Consider the following 15,190-nt stretch of genomic DNA (forward strand, 5'->3'; position numbering starts at 1 on the left):
GAATTCATGCAATTCTTCCTGTAATTTTTCCTCTCTCGTGCCTTGCCTCTTATTGGAATATTTTTCTGCCACCTATGGAGTATTTACTACACACCCTGCACTGTCATGTGTGTGCATGCACTTGGTTGAAACTTCAAAAGAACCCCACCATCATGACCTGGGGCCAAATCCTTATTAGGAACCATGGGTGCAGAGTTTAGGAGTTGCTGGATAAGTCCATATTGAGCCCTTGATACTAAAACATATTTGGGTAAATCTGTGGGGATATTCTCTAAGGCTCCTCAGTGGAATGCCTAGGGACCTAGAGGAGGCAGTTGCTCACAGGGCAGTGCTTGGGGTGTCATATGAGAAGTTATACTGACTTGTGACTGTGTAGCATGTTGTTTAGAGAATTTGCTAATGACGTTTTGTGTCGGTTCAAGCCTCCTGCAAGGAAACCGACTAAAAAAATAGATCCCAAGAAACACAATCAAGAAATACTTGAGGTAAACTGTCAACGGTACCCTTATTTTTCTGTAATGTATCCATCTTGATGTCCTAGCAGTTATAAGGCAGAGAAAATGATGTAATAGGTGAAATATGAGAATTATAACCATTCATTCTTTAAAGTCTGGGGCCACTGAGAAAATGACTACCAGGTATCTATATCTATCTATCTATCTATCTATCTATCTATCTATCTATCTATCTATGTCACCTATTTATATGCGGATTTACATCATCTAAACCCATATCATCATCTATATCTATCTAATTATATCTATATCTATACCTAAGAGGTGGTAAATGCTATCTCTTATCTACATTTTTAAATAGGGTGAGGTAGGTTAATATTAGTGGCAGGAGAGTGTGCCAATCATTATATACAAATTTAAACACATTAAACACTGATATGTGGTATTTAATAAAATATATGAAGATCACATCTAGATACAGGTATGCCTTCAAATGCACTGTATGATCCTTGTACAAAATAAAGATTGCAAGCATTCAAGAAGCATTCTTATTCTGGGGCACCTGGGTGGCTCAGTCTGTTTGGCATCTGACTCTGGCTCACACCATGATCACATGGCTGGTAGGTTTGAGTCCAAGACCAGCTCTGTGCTTACAGCTCAGAGTCTGCTTCAGATCCTCTGTCTCCCTCTCTCCCTGTCCGTCCCCTACTTGCACTCTATTTCTCTCAAAAATAAACCAAATAAAAAGTGAAGCATTCTTGTTCTGATATGATGACCTAGGAGTACTAATTTCAATAATATTTAGGACTGAAGTAATTACTAAGAAATATCGTTGTACAATCATATGCCCTTTTGGGAAGGAGGTGTCCTCTACCGATATCTGGGAAGTCGTCTTCATCACAACCACTTCAAGTAGTATTCTCCACATTTATCCATTCATATTGCAAAGATATATCGGTATTTTACTAGCATCCAACTACTTTTTCTTTGTTATGTCATTAAGGTTTAAGGTTTTATTTTAATTCCATTTAAAATATGTGTGTGCTCATCACAGCAGTTGCATTCCTTAATTCCCAGGAAGTATTAATTTAATCCTCCCCACACCTTCCCTCTGATGGGGACCATCAGATTATTTTCTATAATAAAGGGTGTATTTCTTGATTTTTCTCTACAGTCAAGTAATGATTAAATTCCTGGTGGAGGAGTGAACAATGAGCTCTCTAAAAGGTCTTCTCATTGCCCTTCTGATTTTTGATTATAAAACTCTAATGTGTTCTCTCTTTTGCTTTGTTCTCTCTTGTTGTCATGATATGTGCAAGCAGTTCTTTACTCCTTTGCCCAGCCAACAGATGATGCCTACTACACAAAACAAATTCACCCCAATGTCCCCTCTGCCCTCTACCACCATGGCTTTCTGTAATAGTGACATGTAGGGACAAAGAGTGACCAATTTTGGGCCATAGATTGGGACATTCTGACATCCCCTCTCACCTTGAAGAAGTTAATAAAGGTTGAGTCCTTCACCGTTCAACAACCTTAAATATTTCAGGATCAAAGATTAGTCAGGGGTAAAATGGGATGGAAACTGAAAAGTGTTCACCTTTAGGCCAGAAGGTGGACCTATAGCTTGCCTAGATTTGATAAGATCAAGTACGTGCTGGTTGCTATATCCAGGGTCTCTTGACTGCCTGCACATCTTATCAAACTGAGCGGTAACCAAGGGAGAAATGTTGGAATAGTATTTTAGGAAGAGAAAATTAGAGGTAGGAACATTTATAATCTAATACTCCCTGCAAGACTCACCCCTGAGCAGCTTTATTCAGCCAACGTGCAGCTCTCTCTGCCCACCGCGCCTGTCCTGTGCTACTGGAATAAACTTACAATGATGTGCCACAAAATATTTCAAGAACTTTTTCCTGAGCATTGTACTCAATGATCCCACATAAATTTTGTTACAAAAATCGCAAGTGCAGCTGTTATTCTCCTGCAAAGCCAATACTTAAGACAGGAGTTTTGATGGAGAAGAATATGGGCTTTTTTTTTTAGGAGGCCAGCCATTTGGGAAAAAGGGAGGCTCTTGCCCACACACTAATAACAAAGTCTTTGCGTGGTTGAAAGGCTTTTTTGTTTTTTTCCATAATGTTTGTTTTTATTGAGAGAGAGAGAGACACAGTGTGAGTGGGAGAGGGGCAGAGAGAGAGCGAGACACAAAATCTAAATCAGGCTCCAAGCAGGGGCTGTAGTCACAGTGCCCACAGATGGGCTTGAAGTAAAACCACGAGATCATACCTGAGTGAAGTCAGAAGTTACCAGACTTAGCCACCCAAATGACCATGCCCTGAAGTATTTTAAAAAGCGTTAGGGCAGTTAATCCATAAAAGAGGAATACGGTTATCTGTAACCTCTTGGTGGCCTTCAGACTCAGTTATGCCAGCTCCAGGAAGTATTGTTCTACTCGGAGGTGTGTATTGGTGTCCCAAGGGAAGGATGAATAAGAGGGTTTGTTTCTGACCATTTCTAGGAAACAACGCATGATATATAGATATACAAAGAAAGATTTGGTTCATCAATCTTATAGGCTAACATTACAAGCTAAAACTTAAGACTACTAAGTTGCCTAGTGGAGACTCAGAGTGTTTCAATACAACTTAAAAAACAAAAAGTCCTCTCGGTTTATTGTGTTGCTGCCAATAGAAGGGTATCCTTCTTTTGTGAGGCTGATATATATACACACTAAGAATAAATCAGATGGGGAAACCCTATCAAATGGGAGCAGCAGAACCATGGTGCATGCTCCTGAAGAAAAAGACCTGGCCATGGATTGCATTGTGTGGTGTACTGATCTCTGGGGTGCACTGGAGAGAACAGTCCTCTGCCTAGAGCACTGTGGAAGAGGGTTTCTTGGCTCCCCAAGGTCAAAAGATTGTGCAAGTGCCATCCAGAGGCCTTTCAGTAACAGGGTGGGGAGGCTCCCTCTCCAGAGGAGAGGAGTAGATCCAGATCCAGGCCATGTCAGATTTTTTAAGAGATCAGGTTTTGAGTCCCAACCGAGTCCTAAGGAGAAAAGGTAGGAGAATTGTGGCTCAGGGCTAGATGACTGTCCTCTCTAATCTTTGAGCGCTGCCTGAAGGATGTGGGTTGTAAGTCCCAGTCCCTGGAGGAAACCTTGGGTGACACCATTCCCCCTCCCAACATCATCACAATGAAACTTCAGAGAGCAGCACAGTGGGCCCCCAATGGAGGCAGATCATGCTTATACCAAACCCTGCCCCGCTGTGCCTGGCCACGGATTATTCAGTGGAGCAAGACTGACTGGCCCAGCAGAGCCAGCCTCTCCTCCAGACCAGCACAGCCACCGACTCCAGGCACCAACAGACAACTTTTTTTTCCTCCTTTTTTCGTTTTTTGTCTCCTCCCTCTTCATTTTTTTTTCCTGTTTGAATCTGACTCAGAGACTCTGATTTCTTTTTTCCTCCATATATATGTATGCATTTGATCAGGATTTTTCATTCTAATTCCACTTTTGCCTTTTCTTCTGTCTTTCTTCTTCTTTTTGTTCTCTTTTGTTTTATTTTCTTCCTTTCTATTTCCTTGGAATCAACCTTATAGTTTTTTGACTCTCAGATTGATTTACTTTTCCTCCTTTTTCTCTTTTTATGAATTGAGACTTCCCATCCCACACCCCACCTTTTGTTTGTCAGGGTTCCTTCAACAAACCAATTAAAGGACACCTGGTCAAAGTCCATACTCACCATGACTACACCAATGAGATCTGCAGAGAACGGACCAGTGGGATAGAGCATCCAAAATATAACAGCTGACTGCACAGAATATATACCAGGAGTGTGTCCTGGGGTGCCAGGCACTGGACAGTCTACGATCACAATACAGCAGTCCTCTCAGGTCCAGGCGTATAAGCAGCTCATATAACATGCATAAGACAGAAACTGAGCCAAAGTGACGATCCAGAGAAATTCTCCACAAAACAAAGGTCAAGACGAAATCATAGCCAGAGAATAGCTCAAAGCAGTTATGAACGATCTATCTGAAGAAGAATTTATGACAACAGTTACAAGACAAATAGCTGGGTTTGAAAACCACAGAGAAGACACCAGAAAAACCCTTGCTGCAGAGGTCAAAGACCTAAAACTAGTCAGGATGAATTGAAAAATGGTATGACTGGGATGCAGAATAAACTAGATACACTGACAGCCAAGAGGGAAGGAGAAGTGGAGAGGATAGGTGAAAGAGGAGATATAATTTTGCAAAATGATGAAGCTGAAAAAGGGATAGAAAATTCCTCTATCATGAGGGAAAATGTAAAGAATTAAGTGATTTCAGGAAATAAAACATTACTTATATCACAGAAGTCCCAGAAGAAATAGCAAGAGAACAAGGGGAAGAAGGTTTGTTTGAACACATTACGGTTGATCACTTCCCCATCTGGGGAAGGAAAGAGGCATCCAATTCCAAGGGGTATAGAGAATTGCCTTGAAACCTAACAAAAACAGGTCAACACCACAATATGTCACTGCGAAACTTGCAAAATACAAAGATAAAGAAAGAGTTCTAAAAGCAGCTAGAGGAACACCTGGATGGCTCAGTCGGTTAAGCCTCCGACTTTGCCTCAGGTCAGAATCTCACGTTTGTGGGTTCAAGCTCCATATCTGGCTCTGTGCTGACAGCTCAGAGCCTGGAGCCTGCTTCGGATTCTGTGTCTCCCTCTCTCTCTGTCCCTCTCCGCTCATGCTTGTCTCTCTCTGTCTCAAAAATAAATAAAATATTTAAAAATTTAAAAAATATGTAAATAAATAAATAAGAATGAAAGCAGCTAGGGACAAAATATCCTTAAACTACAAGGGTATTCACATAACTTTATTAGCAGAAGTGTCACATAAATTTATTAGTAGAAGTGTGCCCTGAAACCTATCAGGCCAGAAGGCAGTGGAAGAAAATATTCAATGTGTTGATGAGGAAAAATATGCAGCCAACATTCCCTTTCCCAGCAAAGAGTAGAACAGATACAGACTTCCTTAGACAAACAAAAACTAAAGAAGATAGTGATCACTAGGGTACCTGGGTGGCTCAGAAGGTTGAGAGTCTGACTTCGGCTCAGGTCATGATATCATGGTTTGTGAGTTGAAGCACCACATCAGCTTGTGTGCGGATAGCTCAGATCTTGGAGTCTGCTTTGGATCCTGTATCACCCTATCTCTGCCCCTCTGCCACTTGCACCCCGTGTCTGTCTGTCTGTCTGTCTGTCTCGCTCTCTCTCTCTGAAAAGAAAAGAAAACAAAACAAAGCAAAAATAAAGGGAGTTAGTGATAACTAAGCAGACCTATAAGAAATTCTAAGGGAGGCTCTGTTAGTGGAAAGCATCAAGGTCTATAAAGGACTAGAGAACATCACCACAAACACAAAATCTACAGATATAACAATGGTAGTAAATTCATATCTTTCAAATCACTCTGACTTTTAGTGCACTACATGTCCCAATCAAAAGACATAGGGGATCAGAATGGATTAAGAAAGTTACAAAAAGAAAACAAAACAAAATGAAAAAAATAAAAAAACACAAGATCCCTCAATAAATTGCCTAGAAGAGACACTGAGAACACTTGCAGATTTGAAAGTGAGGGGATGGAGAACGTTCTAACAAGCTTATTCATGACAAAGGATTAGCAAATTAGGTTAAAAAATTTTTAATATTTATTCATTTTAGAGAGATAAAGAGAGCAGAGCATGAGTACGGGAGGGGAAGAGAGAGAAGAAAGGGAAAAATTCGCGGAAACAAACAGGAAAACTCAAATAGGAAGAAAGAGTCCTTTTAAACAGGGTTGTTACTGGCCAAGAAATTGAATTGGTATTAAACATCCCATTACAAGTAGGAGTCCTGGGCCAGATGGGTTCACAGGGGATTTATAACAGACACTTAAAAGAGAGTTAATGCCAATTTTCCTCAAAGTGTTCCAACAGAAAAGGAAGGAGAGTTTCCAAACACTTTCTATGAAACTAGCATTACCGTGATTATAAAGTCAGACCAAGACCTATCTAAAAAAGAGGCCAAACTCCTTAAGGAACCTGGAATCAGAAATATTCAATAAGATACTAGCAAATGGAGCCCACCTGGGTGGCTCAGTTCCTTGGGTGTCTGACTCTTCATTGTGGCTCACATCAAGATCTCATAATTCATGAGTTCTAGCCCCATGTTGGGTCTACAATGAGACTATGGACCCTATTTTGGATTTCCTCTCCCTCTTTCTCTGCCCCTTCGCTGCTAGTTCCATCTTTCTCTGTGTCTCTGTCTCTCTGAAAATAAATAAACAAACATTTAAGAAGAAATAATGATTCACTATGATCAAGTGAGATTTATTTCTGGGATGCAAACATGGTTCACCATATGGACATCAATGTGATTAACTATACATATGTTAATAAATAAAGGCTAAGTACCATATGATCCTTTTGATAGAGGAAAAGCTCCATAGTTAATATCATCTTCAATGCAGAAAACAGAGAGCTTTTACTCTAAAATGAGGGACATGACACAGATGTCCACTCTCACCACTGTTGTGTAATGTAGTACTCAAAGTCTAAGGCTCAGCTATCAGAAGGGAAACAGAAATAAGACTTCCAATTCGGCAAGGAAGATGTCAGACTTTCACTCTTTATAGATGACAGGATAGTCTCTCTACATAGAAGACTGAAACACTCCACCAAAAACCTGCTAGAGCTGATATGTGAATTCAGCAAAGTCACCGGATATAAAATCAATGTACAGAAATCAGTTTCATTTCTACACAGTTATAATGAAGCAGGAGAAATATCAAGGAGTTGATCTGATTTAAAGTCACACCCAAAGCATAAAGATACCTAGGAATAAACCTAACCAAAGATGTAAAAAATCTGTATGCAAAAACTAGAGAAAGCTTATGAAAGGAATTCAAGGGGACAAAAAGAAATGGAAAAACATTTCATGCCCATGGATTAGAAGAACAAATATTGTGAAAATGTCAATACTACCCAATGCAGTCTACACATTCAAGGCCATCTCTATCAAAAGAACACAAGCAATGGGGCACCTGGGTGGCTCCATCTGTTGAGCAGCCGACTTCAGCTCAGGTCATAATCTCACGGTTCGTGGGTTCAAGCCCCACGTCAGGCTCTGTGCTGACAGCTAGCTTACAGCCTGGTGCCTACTTCAGATTCTGTGTCTCCCGCTCCTTCTGACCCTCCTCCTCGCACTGTCTCTGTCCCTCAAAAATAAATAAAAACCATAAAAACTTTAAAAAAAACCCTGAAAATACAAAGAACACAAGCATTATGCAAAGAGCTACAACAATCCTAAAATTTGTATGGAATAACAAAAGACGTGAATAGTCAAAATGATGTACTAAAAGGAAACCATGGGGAGAGGCATCACAATTCTGGACTTTAGAATGTATTACAAAGCTGTAATCTTCAAGACAGTATGGTATTGGCACAAAAACAGACACAGAGATTCATGGAGTAGAAGAGAGAATCCAGAAACAGACCCACAAATATATGACCAACTCATCTGAGACAGAACAGAAAAGATTATCCAATGGAAAAAAGACAAGCTCTTCACAAATGCTGCTGGGGGAAATGGACAGTGACATGCAGAAGAATGAAACTGGACAAGATTCTTATACCATACACAACAATAAATTCAAAATGAATAAAAGACCTAAATATGACACAGGAAATCACCAAAATCCTATAGGAGACATATTCAGGAAACCTCTCTGACCTAGGCCAGAGCCAGTTCTTACTTGACATGTTTCCAGGCAAGGGGAATAAAAATGAAAATGAGCTATTGCCACCTCATACCAAAAAAAATAAATTCTTCTGCACAGGGAAGGGGAAGGAAATAATCAACAATCCTAAAAGGAAAAGATGGAATGAAGAGGATATTTGCAATTGATATGTCAGATAAGGGTTAGTATCCAAATCTAGAAAGAGGTTACCAAAGTCAACACTGAAAAGCCAAATAATCCAGTGAAGAAGTGGGCATAAGAAATGAAAACACACTTTTCCAAAGAAGACATGCAGACACCTGAAAATGTACTCAACTTCACTCATTATCAGTAAACTACAAATCAAAACTACAATGAGATTTCATCTCATATATGTCAGAATGGATAAATTACAGGCACCTGGGTGGCTCAGTCTGTTGAGCTTCTAACTCTTCCTTTCAGCTCAGGTTATGATCTCACAGTTCATGGGTTCAAGCCCATGTCAGTCTCGGCCCTCCAGTGTGGAATCCTCTTGGGATGGTCGCTCTCTCCCTCTCTGTCCGTCCTTCCCTCCCTCATGCTCTGTCGTCTCTCTCTCTCTCTCTCTCTCTCTCTCTCTCCATATAAATAAACTTAAAGAAAAAAGAAAAGGAATGGCTAAAATGAACTATTCAAGAAACAACAGATTTTGTCAAAGATGCAGAGATAGGTGAGCCCTTTTGCACTGTTGAGGGGAATGCAAACTGGTGCAAACACTTTGGGAAACAGTATGTAGATTCCTCAGAAATTTGAAAATAGAACTACCCTAAAATGCAAAATTAACACTACAATTTATTTATCCAAAGGATACAAAAATGCTGATGTAAAGGACTGCATTCACCCCAATATTTACAGCAGTGCTATCAACAATAGCCAAATGATTCCAAGAGCTCAAATGTCTATCAACTAATGAATAAAGGAGATGTCATATATATGAGGTCATATATATGACTATATATATATATATATATATATATATATATATTGTGTATACACACACACACACACACACACACACACACACACACACTGGACTATTACTCGCAATAAAAAGAATGAAATCTTGCGACAATGTGGAAGGAACTGGATGGAACTGGAGGGTATTTTGCTAAGTGAAATGAATCAGTTAGAGAAAGACAGATATAATAGGATGTCACTCATTATGCAGAATTTGAGAAACACAACAGATGAATCAGGGGAAGGAAAGGCAAAACTAGATAAAAACAGACAAGGAGACAAACTACAAGAGACTCTTAAATATAGAGGACTGTGGGTTGCTGGAGCAGAGGTGGGTGGGGTGATGAGTTAAATGAGTGATGGGCATTGGAGAAGGTATTTCCGGAGATGAGCACTGGGTATCATATGAATCTCTGGGTACTACTCCTGAAACCAATACTACACTTTATGTTACCTACATTGAATTTAAAATAAATAAGTAAATAAAATAACTATAAATGGATTAAATTCTTCAATCATGAGATATAGATCAGTTGAATGGAAAGAAATGGCAGGACACACCTATAAGGTGCCTTCAAGAGACTTATTTCAGGGTCGCCTGGGTGGCTCAGTCAGTTAAACATCTGACTTTGGCTCAGGTTATGATTTCACAGTTTGTGTGTTCAAGCCCTGCGTCAGCCTATGTGCTGACAGTTAGCTCAGAGCCCAGAGACTGTCTTTGGATTCTGTGTCTCCCTCTCTCTTTGTCCCTCCCCTGCTCATGCTGTCTCTCTCGCTCTCAAAAATAGAATAATAAAAAAAAAACTAAAAAAAAAAAAAAGAGAGAAAGTCTCACTTCAGCTTTAGGAACACAGACTGAAAGTGCTGATGTGGAAAAAGATATTCCATGCAAACAGAAACCAAAGGAAAGCCAGGTTGCTATGCTTACATCAGACAAATAGACTAAGCCATGGTCTCTAATAGGACACAGCAAAGGTTATTATGAAATAGGGGTTCATTTGTGGAGGGTTTTTAGCTATATGTTGTTTAGAAGAAAACGTTAAGGGTTTCCCTTCAGGTTGGTTTTAGAAGGACATGAATAGGGTGTTTCTGTAACTCACGTAGTACTTTCCACATTCCAAAGCAACACCTTTTCCCATAAATGTTGGTGTATCTGTAGGTTCCTCAAATAGAGCTCGTGTAAGGTTTATGAACATCTGTATATTAAGGGTTCTCTAAATGACTAGCTGATATTCAAAACCCTATTTCTATAACTGGGGGGGAATGCTAAATGACAATTTCAGAAAAACCTCTTGTTTTCAGATTTCAATGTGTGTGGGAGAACATTATTTTGATGAAAATCGTGGTTCTTTCCTATAACCAGGAGCCTATAGTTTGTCAAAACCAACATGAACAGGCTAATTTACAGTAACCTGTTTTCTAACCTTTTGCTATTATACACTTCATTTTTTTTTCTCATATGCTTTTTAATATACATTGCCTTCTGGTATTTTAATCTCCAAAAAAGTTATTTGTCCTTTCAGCCATAATACCCCTATGTAAGGTTACTGATATTAATTTGGGGACAGTTTCCCTCTGCTTACAATTGCATCTCCAAAATATGCACCACTACGGAAGGTTTATCCAGACCAGAACTGTCCTTCCTTTGCTTCCACATCATCTCTATGAAAACCTTACCACCATTTCCTATGGAAGGAATATGCTTAACCATTTGAAGGAAGACAAAACTGGTCTGGTGAACTCTCGAACATATGAACTTAGATCAACTCATCTTTTGACATTATACAGTAGCACCTTTCATTTTGAGCACCTTTCTCACATGGCCTAAACACCTTGCCCATTCCTAACATGGGCATAAAACTCAGTAGGACACCTTTCCCTGACTCTCTCAGCCCACATTTGCTCATTCGCATAAGACACTGATGTGAGTTGGCCTTCACTTTCCCAGATTCCATTCTTGGTAATGGCTTCCTACAGAGCCTGCATAGGTAGAATTTCTGGCCACTTGCTGCACATGTGCAGAGAGGACCAGTGGCACACATTGGCCTTCTGTGGCCAAAACCTGCAGTCATGTGCTTCTCCCTTCACCTGCTCAGGTCTCCAGAGGACCAGCCCTGAATCCCATCTCAACCAAGCCCACACACCTGAATTTACATTTCAAATGAGAAGGGATAGAGTCTCTGGACAGACCAATCCTCCCTTGCACCAATGTTATCCCACCGAGTTTTTCTGCCTTCCCTCGTTTCTCCCTTTGGTATTATCAAACTTCACACATGTGCCCAAAGAGAATGCAGGCAAACCTGTCAAGCTTGGCAGTTCCCACAATGCAGGTGACCCTGAGCAGATGGGGAGCAGGGACTGGCCATCCAGGATCATTCTGTTAATATAAACGCTCAAGCTCCCATCAGTCCACTACTGCAGCAAACCCTATGACGTTCGGGGATTCCTGTTTCATAATTCAGGGTAACATTGTGGGCACAGCTAAGCTGTCCCAGAATTTACATCTTAAGAAGTCCTTCTGTTTCCATGGTTCCTGTGGAGACGGACAGAGCATGGTCATAAATTGTCTCTGTCATCATGACAGAGAATCTGTCATAAATGACGTGTTCACCACGAAATTAACTTCCGCTGTCAGTCCTTGATCCTCCCTTCTCAGAACAGCTCAGAGAACAGAGTTCCTAGCAGCTCAGCTTCCTGGATAGTTCACTGATAATGATACTTTCCTGAGGCCCAGATTCAGAGAAAAGATTGCAAAGCACTTACCATTTGGTGAGTCCCTTTCATCTTTCTGGTTCAAACAACTTTTCCAAGGTAACACATAGCATCCACCTCCTATTCCTGGGATGTCCCTTGATTTTCTCACATGGAAATTAACCAAATATATAAATGCAAATGATCCTCATCCAATTTCCCTCAGAGGCTCTACTCCACCATTTCTTTCTGTCTCCCATCTGCTCTCTATATGTGTGCCATCACATCCAACATTGTTTTCAAGAGGACTGATAATTCAAAAGAAGAGAATCACTCTGCTCCAGAGGCTCACCAGGAATCCAATCTTCCTGCAAAAATGAACAGAGTGTACCTGATTCCCAGGGCTTGGGAAAGATTAACTTGCACAATGTAAGATTCTCAGGCCAGCGTCCTGGACACAGTGCATCCTCATACACTTGGAGCAGATGGTAGATACTCAATAAACATCCCTTTGCTGGAGGAGTACACATGTGTACCCCAAAGAGCCTTGCTCAGATACCACTGCCTTATCTAGTCCCTTTCCAACTTGCAGGGGATTTGCAGAGAATAACATCTTCTCAAAAGCTGTTGGTAATTTCCACTAGCAACAGCAGTACTTGTGTTGAGATAAGATGGTTGGGTATAAGGGACTCAGGGGTGCTCTTCTGTTTTCTCTACCTTAGTGCTACTGCAGATGAAGTCTGGGGATAGCAACCACAATGCTTGTTAAAAATACCAATTAATGACCTTCATCCAAACTTAGGGAAATCATGATATCTGAGTGTGGGCCCCAGACTCTCTTTTGAATGAGAACCCCAAGTGATTTGTGTATACATGAAATTTTAACAAGCAATGTTGAAAATGTCATCCTCAGCTTTGCCTTCCCATTGGAATCTCCATTATTGTTTTTTGCACTATCATCTGTAACGTCCCAACCCCAAAGATTCTGGCACATAGGCCTTAATGGGGCCCAGCACCAATTAGGTCTTCAGGAAGTGGCCAATGACTCCCCTGTGAGGCCAACATAAACACTCAGGCTCCCAGTATACTTCTGAGGACAGAGTACTGGGTCTCATCCATGCGGAGCCTCTATGGACCAGGCTACAGTGTGTAAGATTTGATAGGAGAGCATCAGTCCACCTCAGATTCCTGATGTTGTACCAGACATTGTGTAAGTCTCCAGGAGACAAGCGCACCCATAAGTGGGACAGGAGTAAATCACATTGGGTCCTCCACTTAGAAACTCCCTATTTTCACATGCTCCATAAATGAACAGAAAAGCAGTCCAATCAAATAGATCCTAACTGGTCATGGAAGGCTTTTCAATGTTACTGTGAATGTCATAGAAGACAATGGGACAGAGGGTAAGCCTAAGAGGAGGGAGGAGTACAGGAAGAGGGAGACAGGAGAGGTACCTCTGTGACCACCAGTGAAATAAACCTGGGTTTCTAGAATCCATTCAAGCTGAGCTTTCCAAACCACATTTTAAGATTGACTTTTCTCCTTTAACTTTGGTCCCTCAATGTGTCATCTGCTTCAATCATTCCTACTTACCTGGGTGTGTGGTTCCTGTCTCCTTTGTGTTCATGTGACAGGGCTCTTTCCTTTTCCAAAGAACCTGACCAGATCTACCCTAGAGGCAGCAAGACCTATTGATAGTAAAATACACGACCCTGGCTGGAAAATCTACAAATACTTTTTATTTTATTTTTTAATATTTTTAATAGTTTATTGTCAAATTGATTTTCAAATAACACCCAGTACTTCTCTCCACAAGTGCCTCCCACCATGACCATCACCCCCTCCCTGCTTCCCCCTCACCCTTCAGTCCATGGTTCGTTTGCAGTATTCAGTAGACTCCCTTGATCTGTGTCCCTCACTCTCCCCCACTCTCTTTCTCCCTTCCTCTCCCCATGGTCCCCTGCCAGGTCTCTCCTGTTAGACCTGTGAATGCTAATATATGGTATCTATCCTTCTCTGCCTGACTTATTTTGCTTAGCATGACACCCTCAAGGTCCATCCACTTTCCTACTAATGGCCATATTTCATTCTTTCTCATTGCCATATAGTATCCCATTGTATATGTATACCACATCTTCTTGATCCATTCATCAGATGATGGACATTTAGGCTCTTTCCATGATTTGGCTATTGTAGAATATGCCGCTATGAACATTGGGGTACATGTACTCCTATGCATCAGCACTTCTGTGTCCCCTGGGTGCTATTGGTGTGTCATAGGGGAGTTCTATCGAGAGTTTTTTGAGGAATCTCCACACTGTTTTCCAGAGCGGCTGCACCAGTTTACATTGCCACCAACAGTGTAGGAGGGTGCCTGTCTCTCCTAACCAAAGATGTAAAAGACCCCTCTGCTGAAAACTATAGAAGACTTATGAAGGAAATTGAAGAAGACACAAAGAAATGGAAAACATTCCGTGCTCATGGGTTGGAAGAATAAACGTTGTTAAAAATGAATTATTACCCAAAGCAATTTACACATTACTTGCAATCCCCATCAAAGTTGCTCCAGCGTTCCTCTCAAAGCTAGGAGAAACTATCTTAAAATTCATACGGAACTACAAAAGACCCTGAATAGCCAAAGTCATATTGAAGAAGAAAACCAAAATGGCAGGCATCACAATCCCAGACTTTAGCCTCTACTACAAAGCTGTCATCATCAAGACAGTATGGTACTGGCACAAAAACAGACCCATGGACCAATGGAATAGAATAAAGAACCCAGAACTGGACCCACATGTATATGGCCAATTAATCTTTGACAAAGCAGGAAAGAGTGTCCAATGGAAAAAAGGCAGCCTCTTCAACAAGTGGTGTTTGGAGAGCTGGACAGCAACATGTAGAAAAATGAAATTAGAGCACTTTCTGACACCATTCACAAAAATAAACTCAAAATGGATAAAGGATCTGAATGTGAGACAGGAAGCTATAAACACCCTTGAGGAAAAAGCAGGAAATAGCCTCCTAGACCACAATCGCAGCAATTTCTTCCTCGAAACATCCCCAGAGGCAAGGGAATCAACAACAAAAATGAACTACTGGGACCTCATCAAGAAAAAAGCTTCTGCACGGCAAAGGAAACAATACAAAAAACTAATAGACAACCGTCAGAATGGGAAAAGATAGTGGCAAATAGCATATCAGATAAAGGGCTAGTATCCAAAATATACAAGGAGCTCGCTAAACTACATACACATAAAATGAATGATCCAGTGAAGAAATGGGGAGGAGACC

This window comes from Suricata suricatta, chromosome 5 (assembly GCF_006229205.1).
Source record: "Suricata suricatta isolate VVHF042 chromosome 5, meerkat_22Aug2017_6uvM2_HiC, whole genome shotgun sequence".
NCBI classification, from domain to species: domain Eukaryota; kingdom Metazoa; phylum Chordata; class Mammalia; order Carnivora; family Herpestidae; genus Suricata; species Suricata suricatta.